This window comes from Fundulus heteroclitus, unplaced genomic scaffold (genome assembly GCF_011125445.2).
Source record: "Fundulus heteroclitus isolate FHET01 unplaced genomic scaffold, MU-UCD_Fhet_4.1 scaffold_55, whole genome shotgun sequence".
Taxonomy (NCBI): domain Eukaryota; kingdom Metazoa; phylum Chordata; class Actinopteri; order Cyprinodontiformes; family Fundulidae; genus Fundulus; species Fundulus heteroclitus.
Genome location: NW_023396978.1, coordinates 199,760 through 216,298, shown reverse-complemented (window position 1 = coordinate 216,298; position 16,539 = coordinate 199,760). Strand labels below are relative to the sequence as shown.

The 16,539-nt window shown below is 37.2% G+C and overlaps 1 protein-coding gene across 4 annotated transcripts in view; it reads left to right on the top strand.

Annotated features, from left to right (window-relative positions):
* The window catches only part of sobpa (sine oculis binding protein homolog (Drosophila) a), an 88,788-nt gene that overhangs the window by 21,624 nt on the left and 50,625 nt on the right, over window positions 1-16,539 (top strand). The gene's annotated exons all lie outside the window — the stretch shown is intronic.

Genomic DNA, 16,539 nt, shown 5'->3' with positions numbered 1-16,539 from the left:
AGAGATGAAGGTAAGAGGCTCTGTGCCAAGCGCATGAAGATTACGCGTGGAGTGTGCCTGTGTTAGAGCAATAGCTGTCCCTCTGAGGAGGATTTTGCCTGAACCTTTGTGCAGTTTGCTGCGCGCAGCCAAACTTTAATTCAAGATGTTTGCACATTTTAAATTGTTTTATTTTTTCATTTGCACGCTGAAACGGGAGCCTCTGCAGCGTGGCACAATGGATGCGGCACACGCTCGCTGCTTCACTTCCACTATTAAGTTGAAGGAATACTCCGAGGGGGTAATAATGCCGCCTGTCATAACCATGCCGTTTTGTGCCCCTGCCTTTCGTGGCTCACCCGGAATAATGGAAAATCCAGTGCGTCAGTGAAGGCGTCAACAGTGCGTCTACTATTACTATTAATATTATAGTACACATACAGGAACTAAGGAGCGCAGCCAGTGTGCATACTTAGGAGATCAATGTGGGAGAAACACTGGTCTATGTGATGCTTTTGCAGCTCTGCGTGGGTTTGCATTCGCCTATGCGTATGTGTGTGGGTCTGTGTGTGTGTATGAGCGTTGAGCAGCTGCCCCGAGGCGTGTGATCCCAGATGTGCGCTCTTTACGCGCTCTGTCGATGAGAGCACATTGTGTTCAGCCTCTCCCCTTTTTTCCTCTCGTTCAGCCACGCGTTGTTTCTCTCAGCGGTTTGTATTCTTTGGACTGGTTGCACGCTGGGATATTTGAGCTCCGTGTGGTTCATTGTGGAGCATGAAAATGTTCTTGGTATTTATGTGTGGCGCGTCTGCGTGTGTGTGTGCAGAAGCAGCCCGCTTTGTCTGCATCCCCTCATTGTTTGTACACATTTTGACTGGAGACGCAGGGGCAGCGGTGTTTTTCTCTGATGTAGGGGATGGATGTGCAGGTGATCCCATCGAGAATAACTGCAGTGATGTATATTTTTGTTCCTTTTTCATTATTGCAGGCTGAAAAGAATAAAAGGTTTTCGTACGTGTGTGTGTGTGTTGTGTGTGTGTGGGTGTGTGTGTGTGTGTGTGTGTGTGTGTGTGTGTGTGTGTGTGTGTGTGTGTGTGTGTGTCGTGTCGTTCCCAAAGCGCATGTGTCACCGCTCATTTTTCTGGTACTGTAAAAACGGGGACAAATACTGTGGATTTCATTCATATTGAGGATGCTTTGTTTTTGACTCCTGCTGCCAAAAAGCGCCTTTATCACAAAATTCCAGTACATCAAGCTTTAAAATGTGTTGAAAGAGTTTTTCTTACTTTTTACGTATCTTATGATAAAAGTATTATTTAAAAAAAAAAAAAATCAAAGGAATCTCCTGATCCCGATGACAGAGAGGAACGACACAAGCAGATCATAGGTATTTCTTATACAGGTGCATCTCAATAAACCAGAATATGAAGTTAATTTCTTTAAAATAATCAAAAAGCAAAACTAATGTGTTATAAACATTCATTACACACAAACTGACATCTTTTGAGGTTTATTTGTGTTAATATCATTTAGAAAAAGACCCCAAAACAGGGGTTTCAATACAGGAACGCCATGTTGTGGCTTATAAAACTGGTAATATAAGATTGTTATAGGCTTGAAGTTGACAACTTCAAGGAGAGTAAGCTTTAAAATGTAATTGAGTGCTGCTTTCAAGCATATTAATAGGAAGTTGAGTGGAAGGAAAAACTGGATTTTAAAGCAAACTCCATTTAACAATCCAAGAGATTCATAAGGCATAGAGTTCATGTTGCCAAAGTCAGAGCCAACACACAGGAAAAAAAATAGCCGATGATATTCTGATTTATTCAGATAACTATATATACGGGGAGTGGGTAATCAATACTAATGCACAGATAGAAGACAGAAATAAATAAATAAAAATAAATTAATTAAAGTCATTCATTGGCCCCTCCATGGCGATACAACCTGATACATCATCTGATCCGTTTATTAATTTTTTTTGGGCACCAGCACCCCTCGCGACCCAACAAGGGATAGACGTGTTAGAAAATGGATGGATAGTCTTGTGTGTCCTTCACACCATACCATACTAGATGGAAGTAGAATAAGACTGAAAATTCAAAACAGCTTCTGGGTTTGGAGTACCACCCAGAGATGACCACTTCATCCCCACTTTGCGGAGGCGCTCCTGCTCTGATCCTTTTGTTGTTGATGACAGAAAGAAAGGTTGCGGTGAGATGTGTACTAGAGGTGAGGCTCCTTTTCATACCTTATAAGTGAAGTGTTTGACATGGAAAACATATTTATGAACAGATTTTTTGGCACATGGAGGTCAGATTGTGGCACAAATCCTGTTTTTTTCTCCCCTCCTCCAGTTTTGTCATTGTCACGCTGTAAAATGCTGCAAATAAAATAGAAGTCAAACTGATGATAATTCATCACACTGACCATATGATTGCATGATGCCAGTCATCATTCAGGGATGTTTTTTTCTTCTTTTTTTTTTAGCTTTTTGCAGGTTTGCCTTTTTTACTGCGTTTAAATGATAGATGTTTTGCGACACGGGTCATCGTTCAAAATTCAGAGAACTGACATGTTTTATGATGTGTTTTGAAGCCGTGACATGTCAGTTAAACATCTCATTTGATGGAAGCGGTATAATTTGTCATCAGGCGTCAGTTCTGTCTGGATTTTTTCAGAGTATTATCTTGGCCTCTATTCCTTCATATTTCCTTTTGAAAATCAGTTTTTGATCAGGTTTCAGGTGCAGGAAACAAGTCAACCAGGGCATAATTATTCTTTTGTCAGATCTTTGAATTTCTGTAAGACAAAACTATTAAATGCTGGTTATTTGTCAATAGATTTTAGGCCTGAACTATCTTATTTTATTCTCTTTTTTTTCCAGTATTTAAAAAAAAAAACACTGCAAAATATAATGAGATCTATCAACATTTTTTTGCTGCTATTTGTTTTGTTAATCTCCTTATTTAAAAAAAAAACAGAATTTTCACACCAGTAAATCTTTTTTTGTACAGATTTTATTTAAGAAACTAGAATGTCATTTAGCATTTGCATTATTTGGCTGCTAATTTTGCCTTACAAATCTTATAAACGAGTATATTATAAGCGTAAAACACTTTTAATAATAATAATGATAATAATAATAATAATTAAACTTTATTGATCTCACAAAGGAGAAATTTACTTTTACATTTACATTTAACCCATCCCTTTGGGGAGCAGTGGGCTGCCACTTTGCGGCGCCCAGGGAGCAATCTGGGGTTTAGGGTCAGGGACCCAGAGTGGCAGTCTGTGGGAGTTGAACTCAGAACCTCCAGGACCCAAGTACTATGCTCTAACCACCACTTCCCCCTAAAAAAGCCTAAACTAGTTTAGACTCATAATGCTACTATCCCTCTCACACCCGGTCCTAGTTTTGCAAATTACATCACCTTCAATGTGTCAGTCGTTATCGTCCCTCAGTATAAATACTTTTAGAGTTTGTTCATACGCCCTGAGATCATTTGTTTGTTGCTTATTACTGTGACTTGCATAATGGATTCAAACATTCACTACTTCTCTCTTCTTTGGTGGGAGTGTTATCAGTATCCCACTTTATGACTTAATATTTGCCCACTCTACCTTGCAGAAGTTCTCCAATACAGCGTTGATTCAATGTATTAATATGGTGCCGATCCGCAACTGTCATCTCAAGGCTTTTTGTTAAAAATACATATTTCACTCCAAGCACACAGAAAAATTCAAAGTCAATTACATAAATTCCAGTTAAATTTTAGTTATAAAAATTTTTTGTCAAGTTAATTTTTTTATTCCCATTGGTAAAAGGTTTTCCCTCAAAGAAGACTTAGCCAACTGTGTCAAAACAGCAAAAGTAGACAGATGATTCAATGGAGGTGAATCATGTAGTCATTCTTAAGTAGATTTGGGCTCAGTGGTGCAGAAAAATAAAATCTATCTTCATCTTTTAAGGGCCTATTTTGGACCAAAACTGTCTTTTAACTATTCATGAATTCATCCATCTTGAGAAAAAGTTGAGTTCCATCCAAATGACAGTAACTCCGAATCACGATGCTGCCATCAACATATTTGACTGTGGGCATGGTGTCCTTTCATTGATGTGGAGAGCAGTTTTTGTGCCAAACATCAATTTGAATTATGGCCTAACATTTCAGGGTTATTTTCATCCAATAAAAACAAATTCACCAACCATGTTTTGAGAGATCTTAGCGTTCAGTTTAGTTATATAAACAAAACAGGAAACTGCTAGCAACTAGGAATCTTTGCAACTCTTTTGGTTTTACTGTCTTGACAGCTTCCCTGACCAGTCCATCACATGATCGGTTTTATATTTATCGTCTCATAAAATGTAAGTTATGTGTCACGTTGAAAATTTTTTAAATTATTGCTTAAATTTAATTTCTCTTAAATCATAAAAACCTGGCATTTTAACAGGGGTGTATTTACTTAAAGGCTGACTGGATAAAAAGTTGTACATAAAACATGCTCAATTTAAGTCATGGCTTTCAGTTTAAAACACCTACTAATTAAAATAATAAATGTGTAACCCATTTGTTTCAATGGTGCTGAAGTGGTATTATTTTTTTTGTTTGTTTTTATCTTTATTCAAAGAGCTTAATTAAACATAATTGTATTTACATTAAATGTTCTATAACTACTAAGAAACTTTGCATTTTAGATTATAGCAGAAAATATAACTGATCCAAACATAATATAATATCAAAGTATTATATTTAATAAAAGTCTCATGTGAAACATAGAGGACAGCTTCAGGGATTATTACATAGTTATCATTGTCCAGTATAACCCCATGCTCTTTCAGGCATTGTGATTGGTGCAAAGTCAGTCGTTTGATGTAATTGGCTCTGTTTCCTCAAATAGAAAACTTTTTACCAGTTGACATAATTAACTGATCTTGACTGCATTATTTTATAACTCCACCTCTGCCTGTCTCTTTGGGCTATATTGAGTACATACAGTATTTTAGAGTGAATCTGTTTGTTTTGTAAAGTGCCTTGTGACATAATTTTCTGTGAACAGGTGCTATTTCTATATAACCCGAACTACATTTGAAGATAAAAGGACAAGAACAGACAAAGCTTACAGTCACCATATTAGTTCTAGAAAGTTCCCTTTAAGTTTTTGTCAAATAACTTGCAATTTGCAGGGAAGTTACAGGTAGGTTCCACAGAAATTACATGTTAATTCCTGCAAATTAAACTGGGCGTTTCCGGACACTACCCTGTGGGCTCTATATATTCCTCTGTAAGGTGAGGGTAAGTAAACTGTAAAGTAACCAGTACTTTCCAGAAAAATTACCTACAGATTCCAGAAAAAGTCCCTGGTAAATTTAAGCAAAACAGTAAGTTTCATAACAATACCATGTAAATTCTAAATAGTCCCCCATAAATTGTGAGAATATAACCTGTAAATTCCAAAATATAAGGTAAAAACTCCTGTAACAAACCTTCTAAGTTCTAGAATATACTTTATAAGTTCCAGAAAGTTACTCAAAATTATCTATAAGTTCAAGGGAAGTTTCCTGTAATGTTAGGCAAAGTAACCTCTGCATTTCTAGAACGTGTCCTGTAAATTCCAGAAATTCCGCTCAGAGTAACTTTTAGGTTATGAAACATGTTAAATAAAAATTCCAGCTCTTAATTAGTAAATTCTATATAGTAACCTGTAGGTTCCTGAAAATAATCTGTAAGTTTTAGAAAATACCCTCTGAATTTTGGAAAGTAAACTACAATTTTTTGAAATTAAACATTTTATTTCTATGAAGTAATCTCTAAGTACATAAAAGTAATGTTTAACTTTAGGGAATGTAGCCTCCCACTCTGGAAAATCACATGTAAGTTTCTGAAAAGTTTGGCCTGCCTTTTGTATTGCTACAGACAGTTTTTTGTAGTTGTAGTTCATACAACGCAAACTGCTCTTTTATTCTATCACTGGTAGGGAATATTGTGCTACAATATTAGACAAGCAAAACTGCCAGGCAAGGCTGCTCATTAACACTGTAGTGTTTTTATTTTTAAGGCTACAGTTGGATTCATCATCCATTCAGCTACTCATCCAATACAGTAATGTTACTTCAGGCAAGGCAAGTTTATTTATAAAGCACTTTTCAGTAATAAAACGATTCAAAGTGCTGTACATTAACAGAACAAAAAACAAACAGAGGAAAAAGCATTACAGAGACAGAGGAAAAACATAGCAGAGGCAAGTACATTGCATTGGAACAGTAGATGAAGATCCGATACAGTATAAGACAAGTTGGACTATAAACCACATTAACTTTTAAAGGCAACTCTAAACAAATATGTTTTTAACCTTGATTTAAAGAAACTCAGGTTTTCAACATTTTCACAGTCCTCTGGGAGTTTGTTCCAGATAAGTGGAGTAGACATGAACCAGAAGACCCGAGTGGTCTGGATGGTTGATACACTGATAACAAGTCTGTGATGTATTTAGGTGCTAAGCCATTTAGGGATTTATAGACTAAAAGGAGTGTTTTAAAGTCTATTCTCTGAGATCCAGCGATCCAGTGTAAGGACTTTAGAACTGAGGTAATTTGCTCTACTTAGTCTTAGTCACGACGCGGGCAGCAGCGGTCTGGATCAGCTGCAGCTGTCTGATTTACTTTCTGGGAGACCTGTGAAAACACTGTAGCAGTAATCGATTTGACTAAAGATAAACGCATGGATTAATTTTTCAGGATCCTGCTGAGACATTAGTCCTTTAATCCTGGAAATGTTCTTCAGATGATAGAAGGCTGACTTTGTAATTATCTTTGGATGCTTTTGGAGGTTCGAGCCAGTGTCCATCATTACACCCAGATCCCGGGCCTGATCAGTGGTTACTAGCTGAAACAACTTAAGCTGTGCACTAACTCTTGATTGCCCCTCCATTGATCCAAAAATAATTACTTTTATTTAATTGGAGAAAATTTTGGCACATCCATGCATTAATTTCTTCTGAGCCAGCACTTGAATGAGTTCATAGTCACCTGGTGACATGGTGATGTAGAGCTGTGTGTCGTCTGCATAGTTATGGTAGCTGATGTTGTTATTTACGATATGAGCTAGAGGGAGCATATAGATATTGAACAGGAGGGGACACAGGTTGGACCCTTTGGGTGATTTATGTCACCTCTGATGTAAAGTTACCTACTGACACAAAAGATTCCCTGTCCTTTAAGTAGGATTTAAACCAGTAGAGAGCTGTAACAGAGAGGCCGACCCAGTTCTCCAGGCGTTCTAACAGGATGGATTGATGAATGCTACACTAAGGTCCAATAATACTAGCGCTGTGGTTCTTCCTCAGTCTGCATTTATATGGATGTCATTAAACACCTTGATAAGGGCGGTCTCTGTACTGTGGTGAGCACGGAAACCTGACTGGAAAACGTTAAAGCGGCTGGTCGTTGTTAAGAAGGTGTTTAATTGTTGAAACACAGCTTTTTCAGTAATCTTACTGATAAAAGGGAGGTTTGAGATGGGCCTGTAGTTCTGCAGAAATAGTTTGTCCAAATTGTTCTTTTTCAACAGTGGTTTGATAATTGCTGTTTCTAGAGGCTGGTGGACAACACCTGATGGTGAAACTTTAGTGAATCTAACTTGGGAACTTGGAAAACCAAAATTCTAATAAACTAGGAGAACCATTACAGCAGGGTTCTAACTTAATCCGTTTAGTGACTTTTATTGCATTAATTTTCTGTAGAAAGATTTGATGCTCCTTTGCTTAAACAAAGCAGAGGTCAAGTTTGTATTCTTCTCAAAACATAACTATTTCAGACCAAATTAAGAGACAAAAAACACACACAGATTCACAAAGTGCCCGTTTGAGGGATCATACTCCCCCGACAAAGCAAACAGTCTGACAGTGTTTCCTTCATCTGGCTGCATGGGTAAAATAAGCCCCAGTGCGTAGCTGTGCAGAAGAAGGAGTGGGCATGTAGGGGATAGGAAAGGCCGAGAAGTGGGTTGAGAAACAAGGGGAGAAAGGAATGTATACGGAGCTGGGCTGGCTAAGCTGTAAAAACTGTAACCTGAGCCTCTCTGCTGGATCAAGTATCAAGAAAAGTAGAGGGGAATGAAAGTAGAGGAGTGGGAGAGGCGGCAGGGGAGTGAAAACGAGGGGGAAGCAATGGGGGAAAGTTGGCGTGTGGATTCTGGAATTTTATCACAGTGATCTGTAACCTGCTCTGGTTTCTCACCACAAAGTGTCCGATTCCCACCATCATCATCACCACAAGCCCTGCTGGCTATGTTTGGGTCAGACTGAATGGAAACAAAGGGGAAATGTGTGGAAGCAGAATATTACATATTTATATTAAACAAGTTTCTGAAAATATGGCTGAGAAGTATCAATCTTTGAGCTGTATCTGTAATGAAAATATCTGAACTATGAAATAAGGACACTTCTAATCATCCAGGTTATTTTGAAAACCTTTTTTTTTAAGGAAGAAAACATGCAAATTCTGTCTTGTGAAATTAAATTGCATGAGCGGCATGAAAACATTCTTTCAACAGACTAGTAAATAACAATCTTACACACATTCAATATACTTGGAAATCTATTTAGGGTTAGTGCAGATTGTCTGAGTCATTGTTCTTAATTAGTCAAGATATATGTGTCAACTTCTTTATCCCTTAAAAAAAGTGCAATATTAAAAAAAAAAAAAAAAATTTAGGAAGTGCCTCATAAACAATAGCCGTATTCGGCTGTACAAACACTACCTCGTTGTTTTCCCTCATTATTGATGCTAGGGATGTTTGATCCCGTGTCATGAAGTAATGTTCACATTTACAAGCGAACGCATGCGTGCAGGAAAAGAAAGAGAGAAAATAGAGAGTTTCCAGAATTATTTTCTTTTGAAATACACAATAAATTATTACAACGGGGCATCTGACTTCTTGTTTGGCTGATGTAATTCCCTGGCACTGGACCGCTGCTGCGTCCGGCCAAAATCAAAACCTTGTGGAATTTTCTGGAGCGCCGCATGGCCTCAGCAACCGGACCCACAATGCACCGTGGCTACTGTGAGTCCACATACTGCCTTTAATGACTTTGGGTCCCTTGTGTTGCCTGCGTCGTACCTGCTACATTGTCCGTGGGGGTGCCTAAAAGTTCAGATAGAATAAATGTTTTTTTCTTCATGTGAATCATAGATCATCTTTAAGCTACAGGGTTACTTATGGAGTACCACAGGGATCGGTGCTTAGGCTGAAGAGAATTGGTGGATTTTTCTGACAGCATAGGATTAATTTCCAGTTATGCTGATGATATTGAACTATATTTATCCATACATCCTGATGAATCCAACCAGTTAAGTAGACTACAGGCATGTCTTGAAGGCATAAAAACCTGAATGACTTTAAATTATCTGTTTTTAAATTTAGATGAAACAGAAGTTCTCATCTTCAGACTAAGGTCTTTGAAAGATAAACTGTAAATCACTTAATGTGGAGGGTTTTGTGTTATTTTCATCAAGACATTTCATTTAAATCCCATATTAAACATGTTTTTAGAATGTCCGTCTTCCACCTCCAGAATATTGATGAAATGAGAAATATTCTGTCCAGGAGTGGCAGTGAAAAACTTGCCCACGCATTTGTTATTTCAAGGCTGGACTACTGTAATTCTTCACCGTTAATAAGTCTACAAAATGCAGTTCAAAGCGTTCAGCTTCTCTACAACGCTGCAGCAAGAAATCTGATGAAAATAAAAAGATTTTGCGTATTTTAATTTCCTTTCATTGGCTCTCTGCTACTTTGACATTGATCGAACCAAAATGGCTATGTTTTATTGTGCTTTAATTTAATCTTTTATCCTTTTCCTTGGTGTCTTGGTTCGGACATGCAACCTTCAACCAAAGGAATTCCCTTCAGCAGATAGTTAAATTGTCATTGTGACTGATTGAAGAGTCCCAGGAATCGGTTATATTCCTGTACAACAGGCAGGTACAGCGGAAACTCCCCTTCACAGTGAGTTTCAGATTCTTCCCTCCAGACAGAGGTTCTTTGCTCCTGCTTCTGTTAATGAAGTGTACAAACTGAGGGAAATTGACACTCAATTTCAATGGATATTATTATTATTATTATTATTATTATTATTATTATTATTATTATTATTATTATTATTATTATTATTATTATTATTATTTTTAGTAAGTTTGATTTTATGTTAATGTTTTTTTTGTTTGTATTAATTGAAAACCTTCAACCCTGAACCATGATCGCTCCTGTCATGTCTTCATCCTGCCGCTCTTCCCATGCTCCGTGATCATTAAACCTCATCCAGCACACCTGTGAGCTTACCGCTGGTGGGTTAAAAATTGATTAACCAATATTAGGAAAATGATCCAAAACATCCATGGCCTTTTTTAGTTCTCAAACCTGAATATGAAACACAACCTGTGGAGCGAGCTGTAAACAAAAGAGCTCTAGATAAGCTAGGTTCTGCAACCTGTGGCTCTGAAATAGAAAGTGTCTCTTTGGACTTTCCACAATAGTTCTTATTAAATTTGGCTAAATGTGATAAAGAACTAACTAATATATTAACCATAAATTTAAAAAATGCAGGTTTTGGCAGGTTTTCAGTTTTCTCATGGAATAATTCCATTAAATTTCCCCAACACAACTACACGTAATATCAGTAATATACATATTTTAGATCCAAATTTGTTTTCATTGAGTTGGAAACTATGAGCTTTGTTTTACACAATTTTCCACAAATGACATCTCAAAGAAGAAAATGTATCCAAATGCACTTTTTGCTAATTTTTTTTTAAAATCAAACAGTGCTTCTTTAAAAATGACAACAATCCTGCCTCTCACCCAATGATCCACCCGACCCTGCACGTTTAAGCGGGTATAGTTTGTGGATGGACATTTATCAAAAATTTGAAATACTCTGTATTTTTAATTGTCATGAAATATCTGCGGATATAAAGGAGTTTTATTTAGATGGACAAAAATGTCTCTTTGGATTGTTAAAGTTGTAGACCCCTGATCTAGAGAGATTATGCAAAGAAGAATGGCCAAAAATCCAGTTTCTTTACGCTCCAATGTCTTTTAATTGCTACAGCGGAAGACTAAGTGCTGTCCTAATGAGGAAAGGACACTGTACACTCCCAATAATTTCGTTGTTGAAGAAAACCTTTTACATGTTTTTGATCAATGCCTGTTTTCTGAAAAATGTAAGAAAATACCCTTTTGAGAGGTCTGGCAGTAAATAATTGCTGACAATTTTGTTGCAGTACAAATTCTACACATTTATCTCCGTCTCTATTCTGAGCATCTTTGTGGTGGAGCTTTTCAACCACGAAGCAAACCTCATCTGTTGCAAAAATGTGAGATTATATTCCCCTTCTTTTTCACAAGTGTATATTTGAGCACATGAAATCTTTAAAATTATATAAAAAGGGTATTTTAGCCATTTATTTTTTGATTAAAGGCTCAAAAGGGCAGATATAGCTATACATCTGTAGCTGCCTCTGTGCCTCGTTGGCCTCCGCACACCCACAGCCAAGAAGTTGTTGCGACTGCTTTGAAGAGTCGCCAACAAGGATCGGGTTGCGCTCCTAATAACTTGTTCTTTCTCAAAGTAGTAAGGTGACAGAGAAGACAGGGTAGCAGGAAGGAAGGGGAGACACAAAGATGCTGTGTTTTTGTCTTCCTCGTGTGGTTACTTTACAGCTTATATCCGTTTTACTCTGGAGTACATTCAGGCCCAGGTTATGCTCCGACTCCTTCAGTCAATAGGTGGACTTTCTACTTAAGGTTTCACCTTTACTGCTGCACAAATTTCTGCACTTGTGCTTCCCTCCATTTAACTCTGATATTTTGTTAAAACAGCTACAGTGGCGTATTTGGAAAGTCATGACAAATTTTGGAAATTTCTACTAACATTTAAATAATTAAGACAGTTAACTGGGACAATAACACAATAATTAGCCACTACAAATAACTTTTATGTCATATAACTACAGTGCCTTGCAAAAGTATTTAAACCTCTTGAACCTTTCCTCATTTTGTCACCTAACAGCTACAAACTTCAGTAACGTTTGAGTTACAGACCAGCACAAAGCAGCATACTGAAGTGGAAAAAAGGAAAACATGTTTTTAAAAAGGGTTTTCAGGTTTTTATTTGTGTAAAAAAATAATTGAACATTATTTTGTTGGTCTGTCACATACAATCTTAAAAAAAAACCATGGTAGTTGGTGGTTATAAAGTTACAAAATTTGAAAACAGTTTAAGTGGGATTAATATTGATTGCTTTTTAGAATAAAAAATAAAGCTTTTGGTGGTAGCAAATTTCATATTTTTGCATCTTTAGTTTTCTTCTGTATTCAAAGATTACAGAATACCATATTTTTAATGTTTGGAAGATGAGACTATTGCAGATAGAACTATAATTATTAAACTTTCTCTGTCTAATATTGTTTTTTCTTTCATCCATTTTCATGCTATTGCAAAAACATCCCCAGAAAGAGTTTCCGCAAATGACAGCGATGTTGTGTTGTGCTTGCTGTCACAGCCAAACTTTGACATGTGGAAGTAAACCTGACTTCCAGGAAGCTTAAGGCAGAAAGAGCACTGCTGTCATTCATCATAGTTTAAGGAGTGTTTTTACTGGAGCTGTCATCATTAGCAGCCTTCACACCTTCAAACACCTTTTTCAAAAAAGCATGCAGAATAAAAAGATCATAAGGAATTTGAGTAGATTTTATCCACAGTAGAAACCATTAAGAAGGTTACAAACTCTGTAAAAAGAAAAAAATTATAATTTTTGTCTTGCTGTCTGACATTAAATCAGACTAAAATGTATCTTGTTTTAAATCTGTTAGGACTACCAAAAACAATTTGTTCAATGGCAAACATAACAAAATAGGGATTTTTTCAGAGAATGATTTTTTACATTTTCTTCAGTACTTGTTATTAATCCTAACCAGCCTTAAAACAGGAAACGCTTATTTTGATTCAGCGTCAGACAGTGAAGAGAGAGACGCCGTTTTCTCATACATGTGTAATCATCCAGTTTCAACTGTAAATTTAACGCAATCCAAGTTGCAGAAAAGTCACAGATTTGTATAATGTCGTCTCAAATCACACTGCACATTCAGCATGATGCCTTTTGTAATCTGTCACTTACTAGAATTGTGCCACAGTTCATTTGCTACATCTTCCCACAGTGGTATTTCATGACGAGTGATCAATAAAACCTGTCATTCCTCGTTTATAGTTCCCTCCAAACACTTTCACTGAATTCTTCCTGGAATAACAGGCACCTTTATAGCAGATTGTGAGTGGAGTAAATATACCATGTTAAAAATCTCTGTTGTGTTTAGAAATTGATCCACTGTGCCGATGAAACGAGGCTTAGTCCCATGTGTTGTGACTGTCTCAAATATGCAGAAGTAGTTCTAAATAAGGGTCTATGTTGTCTGTGCTTTGCTTCCTATGAAAGCACAATGAGAAACTACACCTTGCACTGATTTTCTTTGACCAAATCTTTTTAAGTCAGTGTTGTAATGGCAATTTCTTTTAGAATGAAACAATTCACCTGGCTTTTGGTTCAATTTCATCAGTCCTTATTTTTTTTTGAAAAACAATAACGCAAAGTCTTCATAGAGAAAGTTGCATAATACTACTCTACTATCAGGTTAGTTTTTGAAACTAGCAGGACGTTCTCCTGGAACTAAACAGGTTACCTCTAAAGAACTTATGGGCAACTTTCTAAAACGTTACGTATTTCTTTCCCAGAACTTATTGTCCAAGGTTACTTTCCTAAAATATAAAGGTTATTTATAGAAACTTGCTTGTTACGTCCCAGAAACACATTAGTTTCTGAGACTCCTGCTGGTGTTACGCTCAGATCTGCACAGAACCCGAGACTCTAGCTTAAAAAGTTTATTGTAAATAAACAAAGATGTAGATATGAACAGGCAGATAGTGGCTGATCAGATGAAGATGGCTGACGGCATGCAAAACAGTCCAAAGGGTTAGGCAATAATAAAAAAAACCCAGAGATAGTCCACGTCGTGACCTGTACTTTTTGAGAATTTACATGGATTTTCTGGAGCTTACAGATTACCTTTGCAGAGTGTACTGGTTCTCTACGCTTGACAATTTAGCCAAATAGGTTATTCTGCTATTTATTGATGTTTGATGTCATTTGTTGGGTTGGGATGATTGAAGACACAAAAGATATTGTCAACTTAAGGATTTGTCTGTTTAGCAAACAGGGGCTTGGTGAACCGTACACAACATCAACAGCCTGCCATCTCCAGCTTATGCCGGTCACCAGCTTGGTCACACACTGCTGTAAGATAATGACACCCCAATCTTAAACCAGCATTTATTGCAAGTCTGCAAATAAGTTTGTGATGCTCACTGTTTCATAAATAGCCTGCCTAAGGAGATATCACAACTGTTCGGTACGGTTGGGGTCAGGATTGAAGGCAAGGAGACGACCTTCTCCACTAACAATAGTCTCTGATAATCACTTCTCTGTAGGGGTGAGCATTGGCATCGTGAAGGATAGAGTTCACTCCCTAGGAGTGGAGGGATGGGATTGGGACTAGTTGGAGAATCTATGTTTGATTTCTCTATGTGCTGAAATTACCTCAAATGATGATAAGCCTTGTTTTTTCCAGTGATAGATATTCCACCTTAACCATCATGCTGCATCTAACAAAAGTTGTTTGACATTTTAGCATTTGTAGGTCTATAAAAGCGTTTTTTTATAGACCCAGACCACATAATCAGCCCTACTGCTCTATCCATAAATGCATTGTTCTACAAACATAGTTCTATTTACAAATATACCTACTATTCGGACATAGCATACATTTAGATCATCCTTTAACGGTTTGTTCTTGTAAACTGCAGAACGGTGAATCCAGAAAACACATCATAACCCATCTTGCACAATTTTGTTCTAACATTTGCTCTACTAATCATTTTATGACCTGGGACTAATATTTTTTCTGCTACTCTAGTATATTTCTGCTCACAAGGAACATTTTCGTGCTTTATAGTCAATTGAAAGCTGAACCTCTTATTGCAGCAACACTTCATTAAACAGATGCTTGTGCTGATGGACCACATGCATCAGCCACATTATAGCTTTGATCTAAAGCATTTAATGACTGTGTTGTGAAGCAAATACTGTTACCTGCATGGGTTTCTAAATGGTAAATGGCCTGCTCTTGTATACATCAAAGTGCTTCACACTACATTCAGTCATTCGCCCATTACATACAGACAGTGGTGAGCTACATTGGAGCAGACTGAGAGAAGCGAGGCTGCCATACATCGGCATCACCGGGTCCTCTGACCACTGGCAGCAGGCAAAGTGGTTTTCGGTCAGAGCGAGGTAGAACCAGCAACCGGCTAGCTCCTGAACCACCGTTACCCTACATTTAAAAATATATATATTTTTATGTTTTTTTTGCAGCATTAGTGGCTCATTTTTACAAAGTAGACTGACAGGAAAAGAGGTTTGAGAGAGGGGGAGGACATGTGGCAAAGGACCTCAGGCTGAAATCAAGCCCGGGTCAACCGCATCGAGGACTTATGCCTCCGCACATGGGTGGTACTCTCTACCCCTGTGCCATTGGAGCACACCCACCGTCACCCTACTTTTAAAATGTGTATCATCTGGACTGAAATGCTAGCTGATGTAATCGTTAAATAGGAATGATTCTTTTCAACCCAAAACGTGAAATTTTTATAAACCTAAACAATAGATTTATTTTTATTAACAGGGATGGATTCTCTGTTGATGCAATTATTTTATAGCTTCTTGTTTCTCCTCCTCTCCTCGGTTTTTATTTAGTTTATTTTTTATTCTTATAGTTTGTTAGATGTTAGCATCAGCGCTTTTTTTTTTTTGTTAATTACAAAGTTTTTACTTTTGCTTCCTGTTTGCTTTAGGCCGATATTTATATTAACAATTAGTGGTCTCACAGCCCAAGTGATGAGAAGTGCTTCACAAACTTAATTTCCTAGAGTACCAAATGTTGCAGTGTTGTGCAAAAGTCACTCTTTCAGGCAGCGGTCAGCAGGCATTGAATTTCCCAATAGAATTTCTTAATTTCTCAGGTTTCTTTTAATGTAAATATAATTTTGCATGTCTGCTGTGTTTATGAATTTTTGAATTATACTCACTGTTTCTAAGATTTGTTTTAAGTTTCACTTTTTTTGGAGCAATACCATTGTTGAACATGGCCTCCATGTTTGACTGTTGGTATAATGTTCCTTTTCTGAAATGCTATGTTAATTTAAGGCCACATGTATCGGGATGCACACCTCGTCAGTCCACAGAATATCGTTCCAAATGTGAGATGATTCCTCTTCTTGCACTACTGTCACCTTTGAAATTGGATCACTACTTAACTACCCAGCCATGTTGCTTAAAAAAAAAAAATCACAATCACGGGGGTCACTTGACGAATAAGGTGATGCATGGAATTTAATATTAAAAATATTTACATACACGACATACAGTACATCTGATGACTAATACAG